Below are 22416 nucleotides of genomic sequence, written 5' to 3'. Positions count from 1 at the left end.
GATGTTTTAATCTGGTTGTAAAACAATCACTTCAAATGCCTGTTTTACTAGGCTACCCACACACGTTCACCCACTAGCAACATATTTCCAGCCTTTGAACACCAAGTGTCATGAAGTTTGGTGATTGTCATTAGGCCAATATTTATGCCTCCACTGCTGTCCGTGCAAGTCTTGGTGTCAGCCACTTGTCTCTGCCTTGGTAAAATGTCAGTGTTTCCGTCGAACCAAATGGCATTTTGGAGCAGAGGCTATACCTATGCTCATTTTTCATGACTCCGACATGCAGTAATGATATAAAAATGGTGTAATAGCCTAATGTTTTCTTTATTGTGATAGGCTCATGTTTTACTGTAAGGAGTTCCCCTACTATTCCGGACCTCACCGCCTTACTTTCACCCCTGATGGTTGCTGACATTGTTTGTAAAATTCACTATGTGAAAAATTAATGGTGGCAAGACGAGTGGAACCATTCCCGTGTTTGACCGCTAGGTTTTATTGGGTATTATGACGTGCCCATTGTGGGGGACAATTCCCTTTTCTGCAAATTTACATTTATTTTTTTTGTTCTCTAGCTTACTACCATGCAGTAGGTGGCGGCATGCACATTCAAATTGTGTCAACGCCTTTATACCATAGAATAAGAGATGTAGAACGCGGAAGTTACGTTCCTGATAGTTTTCCTCTCGTTCCCTGTCAACAATTGGCGACAATTAATCTTAGCTACTCTACAACTTTTAAAGGTGAGTTTATGATCTGTTGAGCTATTTATGAGCGCAAATAAACCCCGACTCCCATTGCAAATCCTCAGTGAAAGTCAAATTGGTGGAATGATGTCTACCAAGGGCAGATATCTAGCTATTATACTCTTAGCTAGCTTGTTGTGTTACCAGCAGAGTAAAAGGTGAAGCATTTTCCACCACCTTTTAGAAGATAGTCAATTAGCTAACCTAATATGTTACTCTTAAGGAGTCTACCCTTACTCTTAAGGTCCAAGCTCCTTATGGTATTTTCAGAAGTAGATTGGCTCTGGCAGCCAAAACAGCCAAATACTCCATAACGTGAATCGATTCTCTATTGCGATACGGTTTTAGAAACATAAAGCCATCTACTTTCATATGACATCAAAAATAATTTCATAAATGCAAAATGTACACTGTTGTAACAGGCTTTATCACAGTTGCAGCCGACAGTATTTTTCAGTTACAACACGTTTCAGGCGGCCTTCTTCCGTTACACACAGGTGCTATGAGCATGCTAATGAGCACAGGTGGTCCCTCTTGTCTTCTGCAAACACGTGCAGTAACATGGAGATATGGCTGTGTGGGAACCCTAACCCTAAAAAAGGTGTGTAAAAACTCAAAAGATACTAATGGTCCCTGTAGCTCACAGAAGATACCTTACGAATGTATGCCAATGACTTTAAAAAAAATTATATTTTATTATATTACTTATTTTTATTTTTTTATTAATATCAAATCAATACATAAAGCACATGAGAGAACACAAGCATACATAGATTACAAACAATAGACAATCGAGCTCTTATGAGTAATTGAATGGAACTGAGAGTCATGATCAAGGGCTAGCCTGAGGCTACCTAGTAAAACCCATGCAGTCTGATTTCACCTCAGAGTAAATAGATATACGTTTGGGTAACAATTGGCTAAATGTCTCATTGCGTAGTAAGTCATTAAAGTTAACTCAACCTGTGATGAGAAAAGTTGAGAAAAGTTGTAATTTTAACAACTTGCTATAGCTAGCTAGCTAGTAAGCTACGACTTTAGAAAATGTATTTGGAATGTAGCGTCAGCTAGCTATGTGTAACTCACCCTTCACTGCCTCTTGTGACTAAACCACCTTCAGATCCACCTACCTACATGGGCCTACTATGGCTGAACCCAAGCCCATGGATTCCCCGGGTTCTGTCTGTGGTGTTCCATCAGAGAAGCTCACAGTGGGGTCCAGAGATGGTGTCAGTGAAGCTGGAGGACTGCAGTCAACCACTGGACCTCAATGTGATTGTGATCAGGGAAGAGAGAGAACTTCAAGTAGAAGTTAAAGAATAAGAAGAAAGGGTGATGGAGGAGATGAGTCAAAGAGGAGAAGAGAGGAGTGAAAGAGGAAGCTGATATACAAGTCAAAGAAGAAGAGAACAGGGAAGTGTCTGCTCCAGATCTAGAGGAAGAAGTAGATAGTATCACTGACCCAGGTAAGTTCAGGTGTGGAGAACAGAGAGAAGTTGGTGCCTTGGTGCCCACTGGGGATTCCAAAACGATTATTATGCTTGAATCAACAAGTATTTTAAAGCCCCCTTTTAATGCTCTTACTGTTCCTGAAAGTGTTGTCACGATACCAGAATTTTGACTTCGATACCAGGTTTAGTATCACGATACTCAATACCAAAACGATACCACAGCAATTTTGTTGCCATTTCCATAGTTACAGAATGCCAATTAATCCAGACAGAATGCTCTGTTCAATCGTTGGGCATTTGAGTCAAATATCATTAATTTAAATGTTTCACATCAGAATTTTTCAGAGACACCTATTAATGCATTAATCAATTAGACAATCAATTTGACTTTGTTTCTACCGAATGAATGACATTGTATTTTTGTGTGAAATCTCTAATTGGCAACCCATCCCTTATTGACACAAACAAACATTACAATAATTCACTATGGTAATTAAATTATAATTATTCCTGCGTTCTCTGCATTGCACCTCACATAAATAGTGAACAAATATTTTTTAACAATACATAACAGTAAATAAGATTATCCAAAAAATAATTACATCCCTAGAGCAGTAAAATATATATGTATATATATACACACACACAGTTGAAGTTGGAAGTTTACATACACTTAGGTTGGAGTCATTAACTTTTCAACCACTCCACAAATTTCTTGTTAAACTAGTTTTGGCAAGTCAGTTGGGACATCTGCTTTGTGCATGACAAGTAATTTTTCTAACAATTGTTAACAAACAGATTATTTAACTTAATTCACTGTATCACAATTCCAGTGGGTCAGAAGTTTACATACACTCAACTCAGTTGGCTGTGCCTTTAAATAGCTTGGAAAATTCCAGAAAGTGATGTCATGGCTTTAGAAGCTTCTGTTAGGCTAATTGACATCATTTGAGTCAATTGGAGGTGCACCTGTGGATTAGAGGTCGATCATTATGATTTTAACTCCGATTGGAGAACAAAAAAGGGCCGATACCGATTAAAATCGCCCGATTTTTAATATATATATTTGTAATAATGACAATTACAACAATACTGAATAAACACTTATTTTAACTAATATAATACATCAAAATCTATTTAGTCTCATAAATAATGAAACCTGTTCAATTTGGTTTAAATCATGCAAAAACAAAGTGTTGAAGAAAGTAAAAGTGCAATATGTGCCATATAAAAAAGCTAACGTTTAAGTTCCTTGCTCAGAACATGAGAACATATGAAAGCTGGTGGTTCCTTTTAACATGAGTCTTCAATATTCCCAGGTAATAAGTTTTAGGTTGTAGTTATAGGACTATTTCTCCCGAATCCATTTGTATTTCATATACCTTTCACTATTGGATGTTCTTTTAGGCACTATAGTATTGCCAGCCTAATCTTGGGAGTTGATAGGCTTGAAGTCAAACAGCACAATACTTGAAGCACAGCAAAGAGCTGCTGGCAAACGCAGGAAAGTGCTGTTTGAATGAATGCTTACGAGCCTGCTGCTGCCTACCACCGCTCAGTCAGACAGCTCTATCAAATATCAAATCATAGACTTAATTATAATAACACACAGAAATACGAGCTTTAGGTCATTAATATGGTCAAATTCGGAAACTATCATTTTGAAAACAAAACATTTGATTCATTCAGTGAAATACGGAACCATTCTGTATTTTATCGAACGGGTGGCATCCCTAAGTCTAAATATTGCTGTTACGTTGCGCAACCTTTAATGTTATGTCATAATTATGTACAATTCTGGCAAATTAATTACGGTCTTTGTAAGGAAGACATGGTATTCACACAGTACGCAACGAGCCAGGCAGCCCAAACTGCTGCATATACTCTGCTTGTACAGAGAAGTGACACAATTTCCCTAGTTAAAAGAAATTCATGTTACTGGACAATATTAACTAAATATGCAGGTTTAAAAATATATACTTGTGTATTGATTTTAAGGAAGGCATTGATGTTTGTGGTTAGGTCCACACTGGTGCAACGACAGTGCTTTTTTTGCAAATGCGCTTGTTAAATCATCACCTGTTTGGCGAAGTAGGCTGTGATTCGATGATAAATTAAAAGGCACCGCATCGATTATATGCAAACGCAGGACAAGCTAGATAAACTAGTAATTTCAAACATGTGTAGTTAACTAGTGATTGTTAAGATTGTTTTTTTACAAGATAAGTTTAATGCTAGCTAGCAACTTACTTTGGCTCCTTGCTGCACTCACGTAATAGGTTGTCAGTCTGCCACGCAGTCTCCGTGTGGAGTGCAATGTAATCAGCCATAATCGGTCTCTAAAAACGCTGATTTCTGTTTGTTATGAAAACTTGAAATCGGCCCTAATTAAATCGGCTATTCCGATTAATCGGTCGACCTCTACTGTGGATGTATTTCAAGGCCTTCCTTCAAAGTCAGTGCCTCTTTGCTTGACATCTTGGGGAAATTAAAAGAAATCGGCCACAATGTCAGAAAAAAAAAAAACTGTAGACCTCCACAAGTCTGGTTCATCCTTGGGAGCAATTTCCAAATACCTGAAGGTACCGCGTTGATCTGTACAAACAATAGTACGCAAGTATAAACACCATGGGACCACGCAGCCGTCATACTGCTCAGGAAGGAGACGCGTTCTGTCTCCTAGAGATGAATGTACTTTGGTGCAAAAAGTGCAAATCAATCCCTGAACAACAGCAAAGGACTACTGCAATTACAAGCAGGACTACTTCAATTACAAGCAGGACTACTCCATCCAGATGCAAGTGAGATACTTGGGTCATTATATTACCACAATTAAAATTATTTTACAATATTGAACCCATTTGGTCAGAATTCACATATTAAACCTGTATATACAGTCGCTAGTGAAGTCTACACACCTCTTGCCCAGTATTCACATTAAGCTGCCTTCAAATTAAAAACATTAAGGACACATGCTCTTTCCATGACAGACTGACCAGGTGAAAGCTATGATCCCTTGTTGATGTCACCTGTTAAATCCACTTCAATCAGTATAGGTGAAGGGGGGGAGACAGGTTAAATAATTATTTTTAAGCCTTGATACAATTGAGACATGGATTGTGTATGTGTGCCACGGGTAAGACAATATTTAAGTACTTTTGAACGGGGTATGGTAGTAGGTGCCAGGCGCACCGGTTTGAGTCAAGAACTGCAACGATGCTGGGTATTTCCTGCTCAAGTTTCCCATGTGTATCAGGAATGGTCCACCACCCAAAGGACATCCAGCCAACTTGACATAACTGAGCTTGTATTTATTATGGATGACCATTAGTTCCTGCCAAAGCAGCAGCTACTCTTCCTGGGGTTTATTATGGATCCCATTTAGTTCCTGCCAAAGCAGCAGCTACTCTTCCTGGGGTTTATTATGGATCCCATTTAGTTCCTGGCAAAGCAGCAGCTACTCTTCCTGGGCTCCAGCAAAATAAGGCAGTTATATGAGATAAAAACATTGCATTTCACAACACATTAAGTGTGTGCCCTCGGGCCACTACTCTATAAATGACTTCAGGCTGCATGTATTTCTGACACCCAGTTTTGGATCACGGCCATGTTAGAAGGTCACTGGCAGGGGGTAATACTTTTGACTACTTGTTTGTCTAAAGATCTGTAAATCTTGCTGTAAAACACTACATCTCCCCATTTGATCCAACTGTTTCTCCTTGTAAATGTATTAGATTAATATTACATTTATCCCTCCATTGACTTCACTCTGCATGCTGAAAGGTGAAGACCTCATACCTTTACTGTGGACCACAGAGAGATCTGATACAGGCCAGCACATTATTTTGACCTTATTAGTCAACCACGAGGTCCTCACATTGCTGACACCGTAATAGATTTACAGCGAGATATGTGACCTGGAAAATAAGATCTGAATTAACCGAGCCAAGACTGGTTGTTTTGTGGATCCATGCCACAAGCATCTGACCTTTCATGTCCAGATTTTTACTGGCTGTGACATTTTAATGGAATGATTTGTGTAAAAAGAAATGCTGACATAAGCCAAGCCGCTGGGGTGTCTAAGCCAAACGCCTGTCTGTGCGTTTACTTGACAGCTACCTACACAAATAGCTAGCTAGAACAAAGTGTTAATAAGAAATTAATTTAAAAATATTAAAAACAATACAAATAAGTTATCCAGTAGACATCTACTGAGGGAGCTAAGAGCTGTGTTGTCAGTCATATATATATGTATGTTATCCAGTAGGCATCTACTGAGGGAGCTAAGAGCTGTGTTGTCAGTCATATATATATGTATGTTATCCAGTAGGCATCTACTGAGGGAGCTAAGAGCTGTGTTGTCAGTCATATATATATATGTATGTTATCCAGTAGACATCTACTGAGGGAGCTAAGAGCTGTGTTGTCAGTCATATATATATGTATGTTATCCAGTAGACATCTACTGAGGGAGCTAAGAGCTGTGTTGTCAGTCATATATATATGTATGTTATCCAGTAGACATCTACTGAGGGAGCTAAGAGCTGTGTTGTCAGTCATATATATATGTATGTTATCCAGTAGACATCTACTGAGGGAGCTAAGAGCTGTGTTGTCAGTCATATATATATATGTATGTTATCAGTCATCTATGATAAGAGCTGTGTTGTCAGTCATATATATATGTATGTTATCCAGTAGGCATCTACTGAGGGAGCTAAGAGCTGTGTTGTCAGTCATATATATATGTATGTTATCCAGTAGGCATCTACTGAGGGAGCTAAGAGCTGTGTTGTCAGTCATATATATATGTATGTTCTCCAGTAGGCATCTACTGAGGGAGCTAAGAGCTGTGTTGTCAGTCATATATATATATGTATGTTATCCAGTAGGCATCTATGAGGGAGCTAAGAGCTGTGTTGTCAGAGGCATCTACTGAGGGAGCTAAGAGCTGTGTTGTCAGTCATATATATATGTGTTCTCCAGTCCAGTAGAGCATCTATATAAGAGCTGTGTTGTCAGTCATATATATATGTATGTTATCCAGTAGGCATCTACTGAGGGAGCTAAGAGCTGTGTTGTCAGTCATATATATTTATGCATGTTATCCAGTAGGCATCTACTGTAAGAGCTGTGTTGTCAGTCATATATATATGTATGTTCTCCAGTAGGCATCTACTGAGGGAGCTAAGAGCTGTGTTGTCAGTCATTTCTAGGCATCAGAAAAAAGGAAAAGAAAGAGGACAACAAAGTGAAGAGCTTCTATTGTTGTCAGTCATGATCTTGCCAGCTAGCAAACGTCCACCGTATAGCAGCACTGTAGAAACTATTACACTCAACTGAACGACTTGATTAGTGTAGTGTTAGCTAGCTACATAGTTGTCTTTGCTGTCTTCGTATCCAAGATAATTGTGTAGTTTAGAGCGTGTAGTCTTAGAGTGATTATCTTAATTTACCGTTAGCTAGCCAGCTAGTTGTCAACGTCACTGCTAGCTAGCCAACAGCCCAACTAATAGAACTTCCGCAAACAACCCAGATAGTATCACATTTTTCATTTCATTTCATTACAGCACAACGGTTTGATTTGTTTGATTAGCTAGCTACATAGCTTCAGCTACAGACTAATGAGTCTAGAGCGTTTTCTAAGCTAGCAGCTATTGTCATTAAAAACATGTATCAACAGTGCTAGCTATCAAGAGCACTGTAGAAACTACTCCTCAACGTTTAGTGTAGTGTCAACAACGGCCACTGTCAGCTAGCCTACAAAGTCAACAACGGCCACTGCCAGCTAGCCTACTTCAGCAGTACTGTATCATTTTTAATAATTTTAGTCAATAAGATTCTTGCTACGTAAGCTTAACTTTCTGAACATTCGAGACGTGTATATCCACTTGTCAGCATTAGCGTAGCCTCTTCTGTAGCCTGTCAACTATGTGTCTGTCTATCCCTGTTCTCTCCTCTCTGCACAGACCATACAAACGCTTCCACAGTGACCCTGCCAGTTAATAACAGTTATCAGGGCCTGGAACTCCTGTTCATCTCAGCCTATGCCTCCCTCCAGTCCCTCGACTTCTTGGCATCCAAACATGGATCACCACAGATAACACTGCTACTTAATACGTGTACAAGGCTTCTGGTCAGCGGGGTGGTGGCATAGGGATCATCTCTCCCATGTGGTCATTCTCTCTTTCTCCCCTTACCCATCTGTCTATCGCCTCCTTTGAATTTCATGCTGTCACAGTTACCAGCCCTTTCAAGCTTAACATCCTTATCATTTATCGCCCTCAGGTCCCCTCGGAGGTTCATCAATGAGCTTGATGCCTTGATAAGCTCAGGACTGGGTGACTTTAACCTCCCCACGTCCTACCTTTGAATTCTCTCTGCCTCCTTCTTTCCACTCCTCTCCTCTTTTGACCTCACCCTGGGCAGGCAATCGCTTAACCTCATCTTTACTAGATGCTGTTCTTCCAGCAACTCCCCTCCAAGTCTCCGACCACTTTCCTTTTCCCTCTCGCTCTCAAACACTTCCCACACTGCCCCTACTCGGATGGTATCGCGCCGTCCCAACCTTCAGCTCTCGCTACTCTCTCCTCTTCCATCCTATCATCTCTTCCCTCTGCTCAAACCTTCTCCCACCTATCTCCTGATTCTGCCTCCTCAACCCTCCTCTCCTCCCTTTCTGCATCCTTTGACTCTCTATGTCCCCTATCTTCCAAACTCAACTCCCCTCCCGCTCCGTGGTTGACACTCAATGCGAGCTCACAGAACAGGGCTTGTCCTGGCATCCTTTCACTCCCTCCTCTCTACATTTTCCTCCTCTGTCTCTGCTGCTAAAGCCACTTTCTACCACTCTAAATTCCAAGCATCTGCCTCTAACCCTAGGAAGCTCTTTGCCACATTCTCCTCCCTCCTGAATCCTCCTCCCCCTCCCCCCTCCTCCCTCTCTGCAGATGACTTCGTCAGATATTTTGAAAAGAAGATCTGGCGACATCCGATCCTCAAACTTTGCTAAGTCAAACAACACCGCTACACTGCCCTACCCTGTGCTCTGAAGATGAAATCTCGCCTCTTGTGACGGCCGGCCGCCCAACAACCTGCCCGCTCGAACCCTATCCCCTCCGCTTTGGAGACCTTCTCCCTTCACCTCGCTCATCAAAACTTCAAGAGAGCATTGCACCCCTAAAAAACCTACACTCGTTCCGATGTCAAAACTACAGACCAGTATCCCTTTCCTCTCAAAACTCTTGTGCCGTCCTTGGTCACATGAATGACCTTCTTGAAAATCAGTTTTCAAGACTACATTCAACTGTTCTTCTCTGTATTGGAGAAAAGCTAACTCTCTCTCCTCTGCTCTCATCCTTCTAGACCTATGCCTTCGAACTGTGAACCATCAGATCCTCCTCTCCAAATCTCCGGCATGTCCTACCTGATCGCTCCTACCAGAAATCACCACGCGCTCTCATGGTGTCCCCCAGGGCTTGTTCTAGGCCCTCTCCTATGTACTCACATAACCTCACATGGTTTCCTATCATTGCTATTCTTCAACCAGGTGGCGAATTATTCTGGCAGACATATTGTGGATGACGGAAACTTCAGCAAGACGGAGCTGCTTTCCTCCCGGGGAAGGACTGCCCGTTCCATGATCTCACCATCACGGTTGACAACTCCATTGTGTCCTCCTCCCAGAATGATCCTGGACAACAAACTGTCGTTCTCAACTAACATCAAGGCGGTGGCCCGTTCCTGTAGGTTCATGCTTACAACATCCGCAGAGTACAATCCAGGCACTTGTCATCTCCCGTCTGGATTACTGCAACTCGCTGTTGGCTGGGCTCCCTGCCTGTGCCATTAAACCCCTACAACTCATCCAGAACGCCGCAGCCCGTCTAGTGTTCAACCTTTCTGATCAGGGCCTGCTCGCCTCCCTACCACTGAGGAAGTACAGTTCCCGCTCAGCTCAGTCAAAACTGTTCGCTGCTCTGGCTCCCCAATGGTGGAACAAACTCCCTCACACGCCAGGACAGTCAATCACCACCTTGAAACCCCACCTCTTTAAGGAAAAGTAATCCTTCTCAATGCACTATTGTAAAGTGGTTGTTCCACTGGATGTCATAAGGTGAATGCACCAATTTGTAAGTCACTTAAATGTAATGTAATGTAAATTTCCCAGCCACTTCAGTAAAAAGGCAGATCTCCATAAGACTAATTTGCGAGCACAGACTTGAGTCGTTTAAAGGACCCTTAAAATGTATTGGATCAAGAGTTACTATCCGATATTCCCAAGGCCCTGCTAAAATACGACATATGTACATTAACAATTTTATAAGGACAGTTTACTCAACTGCTTAATGACATCTGTCAGTTAATAACAGTATATCAGGGGCCTGTAACTCCTGTTCTGGACAGCCCATCCAGTTAATAACAGTATATCAGGGGCCTGGAACTCCTGTTCTGGACAGCCCATCCACATGTGGTGCAGGCTTTAATTCCGTCCCAGCACAAACACAGCAGGTTCAGCTAAATCAACTTGTTGTGAAGGGTCGTGACACTTAGGAGGGGATTTGATTAAACTGGCCTGGGTTACACTGGGCTATGGTCCGTCACGTGACCCGAGTGAAGCCGGTGAGGGATGCTCATATTGAAAAGCGATCTGCGCTACTTGGTCATATTGTCAATAAAGCAGCATGATACATCGTTCAGAAACACAGATATTTTCCATAAAGTACATGTTTGAATTTTCAAACTAGTTTGTATTGGGAAGACAGCCTTTTTATTAAAAAATAAATAAAATCAATTTGGCATGTGTCAACACATCCTACTCATTACCCCACGTATTAACCTACGTGACCTTTGATTTGAGCCGACTTCACCGTCGACCAGAGTGATATCTTGCAAGGCAGCTTCCAAAATGAATGATTCACTTTTCAAAAAACATCCAGCAAGAGATTTTTTGGGGGGCCTTTCAGAGTTGTAAAAGTATCTATATTATTCTTTTTTGGGGGGGGGGTAAATTTTGGGTAAAGAAAAAGCTAATCACTAGAAATTCAGCTAAAAATGTGTTTAATTTAGGAATTTCAAATTATTACACAAAAAAAGATGTGATCATGTCCCAATGTAATCAAGGTATGAAATTGTGATTAGTTGGGGTCAGTTTGCAGCTGAATCTATTTGGATACCCCTGAAGGCCCTTCCCTCCACACCAGGGGTATGTCACGCCTTGGTCATTGTATTTTGTGTTTTCATTATATATTTGGTCAGGCCAGGGTGTGACATGGGTTTATGTTGTTGTATTTCGTATTGGGGTTTTTGTATTATTGGGATTGCGGCTGAGTAGGGGTGTTGTATGGACTTGGCTGCCTGAGGTGGTTCTCAATCAGAGTCAGGTGATTCTCGTTGTCTCTGATTGGGAACCGTATTTAGGTAGCCTGGTTTCGCTTGGTATTTTGTGGGTGATTGTTCCTGTCTCTGTAGTTTCACCAGATAGGCTGTAATTAGATTTTCACGTTCCGTTTGTTGTTTTTGCATTTGTATAGTTATTTCATGTATCGCTTTCTTCATTAAAGACATGAGTAACCACCACGCTGCATTTCGGTCCGACTCTCTTTCTACAAACGAAGAACGCCGTTACAGGGTATTGTTTAGTTGTATTATTTTGCTAAACATTTAGTAAACTGGGAGGGGACCTACCATAAAGGAATACTTAGGGATTTTGGAAATTAAGACCTTTATCTACTTCCCCAGAGGTAAATGATCTCGTAGATACCATTTTTTTTAAAATGTTTGTCTGCATGCAGTTTGAAGGAAGTTGCTAACTAGCATTAGTGCAATGACTTGAAGTCTATGGTGTAGCTGCGCTAATGCTAGTTAGCATTGGCTTACAAAACGACCTCTAACTTCCTTCATACTGGACACAGAGACAGACAAATGGTATCCATGAGTTAATCTGACTGGGGAAGTAGATAAAGAGCATCATTGCCAAAATCCCCAAGTATCCCTTTTAATTTGTCCAATAGAAATTCTTGTTGATGCAAATCGTTTTTCGTTTGGAGTAAACGGTTTCAGTGGCAAAACGTTTTGCAACAGACCCAACGTATTGCAACTGAATTCAACTAATGAAAACACCCATGTTATTTCTCCCTATTCGCCTTTCCTCTGCCTTTTTCACCTCTCATTTCCCATACAAGCCGTATGCTACTACCTACCTACCTAATAGGTAATAGTAATAGTTCATGCTTGATGAGGCCATGAGGTGACCTGATTCCTTCCTTCCTTCGTGCGTAACATGAGAAAGGAAGTTTGTTACATTAGACATTTGTCATTTAGCAGACGCTCTTATCCAGAGCGACTCACAGGACCAATTAGGGTTAAGTGCCTTGCTCAAGGGCACATCAGATTTTTTTCACCTAGTCTGCTTGGGGATACGAACCAGCAACCTACTGGCCCAATGTTCTTAACCACTAGACTACCTGCCATCCCTAAGTTCCTTTCTAATATTATAAATGTGCATTTGGAAAATATTCAGACCCCTTCTCTTTACACATTTTGTTCCATTACAGCCTTATTCTAAAATAGATTTGTTTTAAGTCCTCATTCTACAAACAATATCTTGTAATGACAAGGCAAACTGTTTTTTTTTTTTTTTTTAATTTTTTAGAAATGAGCTCTGAGACAGGACTGTGTCGAGGCACAGATCCAAAAGAAGTCTGCAGCATTGAAGGTCCCCAAGAACACAGTGGCCTCAATCATTCTTAAATTGAAGAAGATTGGAACCACCAACTCTTTCTCGAGCTGGCTGCCCGGCCAAACTGAGCATTCGAGGGAGAAGGGCCTTGGTCAGGAAGGTGACCAAGAACCCGATGGTCACTCTGACAGAGCTCCAGAGATCCTCTGTGGAAATGGGAGAACCTTTCAGAAGGACAACTATTTCTGCAGCTCTCAGGGCTTTATGGTAGAGTGGCCAGATGGAAGCCACTCCTTTTTTTCCAGTTTTACTTCAGTATTTTATTGCAAACAGGATGCATGTTTTTGAATATTTTTTTATTCTGTACAGGCTTCCTTTTGAATCTTTCATTATGTTAGTATTGAGGAGTAAGTAAAATGTTGATCCATCCTCATTTCTCCAATCACAGCCATTAAACTCAACTGTTTTAAAGTCACAATTGGCTATGGTGAAATCGCTGAGTGGTTTCTTTTTTCTCTGGCAACTGAGTTAGGAAGGACGCCTGTATCTTTGTAGTGACTGGGTGTATTGCTACACCATCCAAAGTGTAATCAATAACTTCCCCCTGCTCAAAGGGATATTCAATGTCTTATATATTTTCTACACATCTACCAATAGGTGCCCTTCTTTACGAGGCACTGGAAAATCTCCCTGGTATTTGTGGTTGAATCTGTGTTTGAAATTCACTACTCGAATGCGGAACCTTACAGATAATTGTAGGTGTGGGGGACAGAGATGAGGTAGTCATTCAAAAAAATCATGTTAAACACCATTATTGCACAGAGAGAGAGTCCATGCAAATTATTATGTGACTTAAGCACATTTTTACTCCTTTACTTTTTTTAGGCTGTAAAGGGGTTGAATACTTGACTCAAAACATTTCAGCTTTTAATTTCCATGACATGATGGGCTATTGTGTGTTGGCCAGTGACACAAAATCCCAATTGAATCCAGGCTGTAACAACATAATGTGGGGAAACATCAAGGGGTGTGAATACTTTCCGAATGGACTGTATTCATAACCAGCAGTCTATGGTCTAGCTAGCGGTATACTCACCACCACTGGGGACCAACAAACTCCAACCACCTATTCCTCATGATAGGGTCCTTTGGCTGGGCATGCAAAGTATACCCTGTGCATCTGCTGGAAGCATTACAGGGTCAGTTCGTATAGGGCTTTTCAGTCTCAAACGGCCATGATCCTTTGAACGCGTTGGGGGCAATGAAACAACAGAGCTCCATTCATTGAAGGGACTCGAAGTGGGCAGAGGGGCAATTTGCACTTGGAGAATGGCAAAAGGAGGCATGATTTGTTGACATAATTGTAATCCAAACCCAACCTTCATTTACTTGTGACGCACTGAAGATCAAATTCCATTTTAAAACCAGACTGAGGAGGCAGGGTAGCCTAGTGGTTAGAGTTGGACTAGTAACCGAAAGGTTTGTACCTTGTCAGCTCGTGGGTTTGAACTCGCAACCTTTCGGTTACTAGTCCAACGCTCTAACCACTAGGCCGTGTTTGAAAATAAGAATTTGTTCTTAACTGACTTGCCTAGTTAAATAAAGGTAAAATAAAAAAGCCCATTTCAATGCTCTGTTCCTGATTCTAACAACATATCTGTTCATATTCCCACAGGAGAGAGCTCCAACCCAGGTTCAGACAGTGAGCCCAGTTCCACAGCATCAGGAAACCATAAACAACACAGACGGAGGAACTCAAGACAGAAACATCACCACTGCATGGACTGCTTCACTAGTTTCTATGAGCCAGAGGAGTTGAGAAGACACACTTGTAGGCCCCAACCTTGCTCAGACTGCAGACCGTTTTATTTGTCCAATTGACCTTAAATCACACCAACAGACTCTCAAAAGAAAGAAAACTTACCCCTGTGGTCAATGGGGGAATAGCAAACTAAATATGCACCAAGTTACTCAAAGGGAACGAGTTGAACTACTGCTCTTTTTGTAGAAAGAGTTCCCTCTTTTACAGACCTTAAATAGATACCAGCTGAGCCACACAGGAAAGAAGCCTTTTCACTGCTCAGTGTGGGAAGGGTTTCTGATGGTCATAAAGTATGAATACACACTGGTGAATGTATCACAGGCCTGACACTGGACTGTTGCTTTAGAAGAAAGTCAACTTCAAACCACAGAAGTAAAACATGCAAACAGCATTTACCAACCGCAACTGTTATGTGACAATAGAGCAGGGGTTCTTGCGTTAACATGAACACTACTTGTCATCAGTACTCAGTATATACTTACCCTGCATTATCACTTCAACTCTGGGCAACATGTAATAATTCCTTTAGTATCCGGTAAAAACTCGATGTCTAACAAATTATGGTACATGGTAATTCAGATGTTAGTACCACTGCTGCAAACAAAACTTCCACATACCAATGCTAACGATGCTAGTTAACTTTGCTAGCTTGCTCTATCTGTGACTGGCCTGTCCTGACTCTTTTTTAAATATAGTTTAACTATTTAATTCTCTAGCGTTTTGGTAGTGGCAGAAGGGAAGAAGTATCAATACTATATAATTTTCAGCTTCCTTATATTTTTTGAATTATTGGAAAGCCGTTGAGTTGCTGGCTCCATACCTACAGTATCTAACTGACGGCAGCACAAATATAACGTCACTTCCGCTTTTAGAAACGCGGGCGGAAGTTTACGTTCCTGCTTCTTTTCGTCGCGTGTCCTTACTCAGCCAAGCAACTGACGACAGGGCTATTTTTAAAGGTGAGTTTATGATCTGTTGAACTATTTATGAGCGTGAATAAAGTCTGGCTTCCATTATCAATCGTCAGTGAAAACCCCATTGGAAGATTAACCGCTACTGAGGGCCAACAACCTATCTACTGTTAGCTAGCTAACGTTAGCTTGTTTTGTTTACTAGCAGTGAAGAGGAGCAACAGTCCTGAACTATTTTCCACCACGTAAGGCTTGGCGATAATTTACTTCTGGGTAACCGAGATTAGCTAGAAATCGACAACAAAAAAATTCTCATCACTTCAATAGCCCCAATGTAGACCCACCCACATTACTTAGTACTAGCTATACTACTTACAGTAGCTACGATTTCAAAAATAAAAGGACTATGTGGACTGTATAGGCTAGTTCCGGGGTGTTGCAGCATCGGTCAGAACACATTTAGGAGATGGAGGTTGATAATCCACGTTGAGGGTATTTATAATAAACACAGTTGCATATGGGGGAAGGGTTGGAGTTGGCGCCGGTAGCACAGTAAGGTAGGAAGTGGCGGTCTAGAAGACTAGAGAAACGCATTAGGAACACAACAAAGGTGCATAAATCATGAAGTAACGCCATATGACTAGGCTTAACATATAGGTACACATGTATGAGACTGCCAGGACTAAACATGACAAAGGGGGGCATTAGCATATCAAACAGGTCATGGTTATACGGAAGGAAATTGGCAACACAAACAAACAGGAGAGTGAACGTGACACGGAGCTCGAACCTAAAAGAGGGGCTACTTCGGTCGCATGGACATGGTTTGGGTATGAAAAAAGCCCCAGAAACCCGTCCTCTGCGAAATATGCCGCAGGCCGGTCCCGCAGTCACGTATTAATGCCAAAATAACGTGCAAAACAGGGAAGCCCCCCAAAATATATTTAAGGCCTCTATTTTTGGGGTAGTGTTTTCTATTTACATACACAATATTTTGTTACTTGCTTAAATTGAAAAATTGCAAAGGTTCTAAATAAAAGCAGAAAATCAAATAAGTAACTACCTTTTTGAGTTCTAATTTAAAATGTAATAATAGGCCTTTACATGTGGTCGTTTTATATAAACTATTTATTCATTATTTACAGAAAATGCTATATCGGGATATGAGATTTTGGACATAATCACCCAGCCCTACCACTGTATAATAAAGGCACTTACATCATGTCACACAAGTTAGGATAGAGCCACCCCGTGGCATCTACAAAGGTAAAGGTAGCATGCTACTTGTATTAGAGACCAGAGGTGATTAGAGTGGAAACAGGTGTGGAGGAAAAGGGGGATACCTAGGCAGTTGTTCAACTGAATGTCTTCAGCATTTAACCCAACCCCTCTGAATCAGAGAGGGGCAGGGGGTTGCCTTATTCGACCTCCCAGTCTTCGGCGCCCGGGGAACAGTGGGTTAACTGCCTTGCTCAGGGACAGATTTTTACCTTGTCATCCTGGGGATTCGATCCAGCAAGCTTTTAGTTACTGTGCCAATGCTCTAACCTGTGGGACGTGGCCTGAGGTAAAAGGCAGAGAGGTGATTAAAGAGTGGGAACAGGTGTGGAGGGAAGGGGCGTGGCCTGAGGGAAAAGGCAGAGGTGATTAAAGACTGGGAACAGGTGTGGAGGGAAGGGGCGTGGCCTGAGGTAATTGATCAATTGTAATGCCCTATAAAATATGCATTGCGGAGAACACGGACAGAATCCAGACATTAAAACATATTTAAAAAAAGATAAATGTATTGAACTTAGTAGAACGTTCATTAATTTGCCCAAGTTAATCATGAGACTGAATGCATTATTGATTCTATTTTCATGCAACTTTCTGAAACATCACAGGAGTGTGTGTGTGTGTGGTGTGGGCTGAGTGAGTGCCTATAGGCTAAGTCTTAGTGCTGACCCCATTTTAGTCAACTGGTCCATTGTTTGGCTGTTGGTCGTCCGATATTTCTTTAGTAAAAAAAAACAATTAATTCATGGTGCCACCTTTCTGATTGGCTCCTGTCTGAGTGGACTGATCCATTGTGGAGGCCGTGGGGATGGTCCAGTCTCAGTCTAAGACGTGCTACTGTAATTGTGTTATATTGTCAGAACAACCGAACAACACTAATAAAACATTGGTTTAATAACATGCACTTTCTCTCACATTGGATAGCGGTCACTGCCCGCAGGTCTGAAACACATCAGTGGCACTGTTGAATTGGTGCCTTTTCCTAGACCATGTTGCTATGTGCATAATAGCAAAGTTATCCAGCATATAGGTGTTGAGAACGATGAGGTGGAGACAGGTAGCCAAGTGGTTAGAGCATTGTGCCAGTAACCGAAAGGTTGCGAGATCAAATCCCCGAGCTGACAAGGTAAACATCTGTCATTCTGAACAAGGCCGTTAACCCACTGTTCCTAGGCCATCATTGTAAATAGGAATTTGTTCTTAACTGACTTGCCTAGTTAAATAAAAGTAAAATAAATCATCCATATCTCTAGAAATAAGACAGACCCTGCTTCTGTTGCCGGTCTGAGTGTTTGTTTAAAAGCCTACTGATTCCGTGAGCACCAAGCCTCACACAACCACACGTCGGATAAACTATTTCACAAATTTGGCTGTTTTTAATCTTTGCTGTACTAAATAAAGGCTTTACACTTTCTTTCGTTAGACCAGATCGATTGTTTTTACACTGTTCCAAATGGTCTGGAAAATTATATAATAACCCCCCCCCCCCCCAATATCCTTATTATTATTCTGATGATCGTTATATTAAGTCATATCATTAGTAGGCTTAGTATAGCACCATCGATCTGTAGACCTAAGAGCGCATCCGTAGTCTTTAATACCGTCATTTACTAAGGTCTATATTTCAATACTTCTATGTAGGCTACTGTGTCAATCATTTATTCATTCATGTCATCACACGAGTCATTCCTGATTTAGAAATGCAATCAAGCATTTCTGTTTTTAAAATAACAAAATCGACCATTGAATAAATAGCCTTAAAATCGTGTAAACGTTCCATTTCGGAAATTGCTTTCACAAATTAATGCAACGCTTTTTTAGTCTATGCTGTAATAAAGGCTTTACAAAAAAAACAAATTGACAGACACTCTGTTGTGCTTATCATTTGTTTGGTGTTGTTTACGTTGTTCCAAACGGTCAGAAAAAGTATATTGTAATCTATCAGCACCTGTTTGGCACAATATAATATGCACTCAGTGCTGGCTACTTCTTTTTTATAGATCTCCAGTATTTTCCACAACTAGTCACATTTATTCCACATAATCTGACTTCCCCTTTACCCCCTGAGTAACCTGTAAACAATTCCCCGTTTCGAGTTAATTTGTCATGTCCTCTGCATCCATTTTGCTGTCAAATGTTGCCGTCACGGTATTTGTTATAATCAATGTATTATTGTGATTTTGATATGCTTTAGGTCAGCCCCTATTGCTTACAGGTTGAGGGAATAAGGACGTTTTTTGCTAAACAAATGAAGGATTTCGTTAACAACTTTTCAGTCAGAAATGGCTGTAATTATGTTGCAGCTTCAGCAACACGGACGAGGCGATAAACACTGATGTTCTGTGGTGGTCTCTGCAGCAGGGAGGAGAGAGAGACAGACAGGGTGATAAACACCCAATTTATTTTTAATAGAGCTCTACAACTGGCAGTCCGGTAGGAGTTTGAAAATAAAAGAAAGCCGCACACTCTTGGAGCTCAGATGCAAAAATTTAATACCAACGTTTCGACAGCCAAGCTGTCTTCATCAGGGTATAATCACAAACACTGCGGGATGACTCGTTTTATATAGTGTCAAAAGACACAGGTGTCTGTAATCATGGCCAGGAGTGGCCTAATATCATTGGTTAATAATCAAATATTAAAATGGCATACAAAGAACAGCATACAAACAAATGGATAGCATACGATCATAGATTAATTTGACTATACAAGTTTACACACAATTACAATGGCAAAGTCACAATAATCACAAGAACGGCTTCAGATCAAAGTCTACGTTGAGACCGAAGTCCGGTAGGAGTGCCATGATCATTTACAACACTTTTGAGTGAACAAAAATATAAAATGCAACATGTAATGTGTTGGTCCCATTTTTCATGAGCTGAAATAAGACCCCAGAAAAGTTCCATATGCATACAAAGCTTATTTCTCTGAAATGTTGTGCACAAAGTTGTTTACATCCCTTATAGTGAGCATCTCTAATTTACCAAAAATAATCCATCCACCTGACAGGTGTGGCATATCAAGAAGCTGATTAAACAGCATGGTCATTACACAGGTGCACATTGTGCTGGGAACAATAAAAGGCCACTCTAAAATGTGCAGTTTTGTCATACACCACTATGCCACAGATGTCTCAGGTTTTGAGGGAGGGTACAAATGGCATACTGACTGCAGAAATGTCCAACAGAGCTGTTGCCAGATAATTTAATGTTAATTTCTCTACCATAAGCCACCTCGAGTTGTTTTGGAGAATTTGGTAGTACATCCAACCAGCAGACCAGGTGTAACCATGCCAACCCAGACCTCCACATCACTGACACCTTCACCTGCGGGATGTCGTGGAAATGTTCCTCTATTTACCAAATCATGAGCGCAAACCACACACAAGTCAGAGTTAGTTATCAAAGTCCATCTTTAATTATATGAGCTCTATCACAACCCTGTGACTCTCAGATCAATTCAGTGTCTATCAATGAATTCTCTGAGAGCCCCACTACAATGCAACTGAGATCCTTTAATAGCAAAGAACACACATAGTCAGACAGCATAGACATAATAAATCGTTCAGCTTTGTCTCCTTACTCAAACCCTAGAACCATAAACCAACCCTCCATATCAACAGGCATATATAAAATTGTCATTTAGATGCAACCAATTCTAAATACAACCAATCCTGGACAAACTCACAGAGAGGAGAATGATTGCTATAGGTTAAGATAGGGACAACATTAGAGGGAGCATAGAATGATTCCAGACACTGCCATCCTCCTTTCCCCGATGGGAAAAGTAGGGAGTGACTAGCCCACATACACAGTGGAGCAAAATATATGTTTACACACGATGACACTTTGACCTCTCCCCTGTATGCGGCCCATGCAACTTAGTCTTGACATAGAACAGATACTGCAACCCTGCCACAGTATTATACAAAAATAACATTCTTGATGAGAAGTAACTTACAAACATATGATGAATATAAAACATCTTACCTATGTTACCAACCAATTCTGATTATTCCACAACAGGGATCGTCCTGAGAAGGGGGGTGCTGATGTGCATTTCTGTCTGTAATAAAGCCCTTTTGTGGGGAAAACCCATTCTCATTGGCTAGGCCTGACTTTGAAATTGTTGCATGTTGTGTTTTTATATTTTTGTTCAGTATAGTTTCAGCTAGCTATGTGCAACTCACCCTCCACTGTATCTGCCTCTTATGACTATACCACCTGCAGATCCACCTACCTTCTAACCTGCCATGGCTGAGCCCAAGTCCATGGAGTCCCCGGGTTCTGGCTGTGGTGTTCCATCACAGAGAAGTTCACAGCAGGGTCCAGAGATGGTCTCAGTGAAGCTGGAGGACTGCAGTCAAACACTGGAACTCAATGTGATTGTCAAAGAGGAAGAAGAGGAGACAGAAATCCAAGAAGAGGTGGAGGAGAGAGCTGTCAAAGAAGAGGTGGAGGAGAGAGTGGTCAAAGAAGAAGAAGAAGTGGAGGAAAGAGCAGTCAAAGAAGAGGTGGAGGAGAGAGCTGTCAAAGAAGAAGAAGAAAGAGCAGTCAAAGAAGAAGAAGAAGAAGAAGAGGAGAACAGGGAAGTGTCTGCTCCAGACCTAGAGGAGGAAGAGGAAGAAGTAGATAGTATCACTGACCCAGGTAAGTTCAGGTGTGGAGAGAGGTTGGTGACTTGGTGGCCACAGGGGATTCTAAAACCCTATTATAGTGCTTCTACTTGTATCAACAAGTATTTTAAAGCCCCCTTCAATGCTTTGTTTCTGATTTTAAAGGTCTTTTCACACCAACTGCGTTACATATTCTGGGAAAAATATGGATTCTGATTTTTGACACACAAAACCATCAGAGTTGGGGTCAATTCAGGAATCACACTGAAATTCCAATTCTCTTCAATGCTTTTCCATGAGGAAATGTTGGAATTGGAATTTGGTTTACCTTCTGAATTGAAACGGAATTGACCCCAACCCTGAAAACCATTCACAAGTCTGATGTGTTTTCCCCCACACTTTAATTCTATATTTGTTCAGCATCAAACGCTGCTGCAGAGAGGAAGGACTGTGTAATGACAGAAATAATATTGTACTGGGGCAATTCCATCATAAATCAAATCAAATCAAATTTATTTATATAGCCCTTCGTACATCAGCTGATATCTCAAAGTGCTGTACAGAAACCCAGCCTAAAACCCCAAACAGCAAACAATGCAGGTGTAAAAGCACGGTGGCTAGGAAAAACTCCCTAGAAAGGCCAAAACCTAGGAAGAAACCTAGAGAGGAACCAGGCTATGTGGGGTGGCCAGTCCTCTTCTGGCTGTGCCGGGTAGAGATTATAACAGAACATGACCAAGATGTTCAAATGTTCATAAATGACCAGCATGGTCAAATAATAATAAGGCAGAACAGTTGAAACTATTGTCCTGAGTTGAATTGTCCTGAGACTTTTTACTTAAAATATATGCCAAACAAAAACCCATTGATTTTCAAGCGTTACCAAACCATACAACTCTATGCACAAGGACTACT

At 41.1% G+C, this 22416-nt stretch overlaps 1 long non-coding RNA gene across 1 annotated transcript; it reads left to right on the top strand.

Annotated features, from left to right (window-relative positions):
• The first annotated feature begins 655 nt into the window (after positions 1-655).
• LOC124019936 lies at positions 656-21367 on the top strand. The gene is made up of 5 exons (XR_006835878.1): positions 656-740; positions 1241-1344; positions 1864-2209; positions 14551-15656; positions 21116-21367. It is a non-coding gene; the product is annotated as an uncharacterized LOC124019936 (long non-coding RNA).
• Positions 21368-22416: the final 1049 nt, after the last annotated feature.

Source organism: Oncorhynchus gorbuscha, unplaced genomic scaffold, assembly GCF_021184085.1.
Source record: "Oncorhynchus gorbuscha isolate QuinsamMale2020 ecotype Even-year unplaced genomic scaffold, OgorEven_v1.0 Un_scaffold_726, whole genome shotgun sequence".
NCBI lineage: Eukaryota > Metazoa > Chordata > Actinopteri > Salmoniformes > Salmonidae > Oncorhynchus > Oncorhynchus gorbuscha.
The sequence above is the reverse complement of the archived record's forward strand: the minus strand, read 5'-3'. Positions and strand labels throughout refer to the sequence as shown.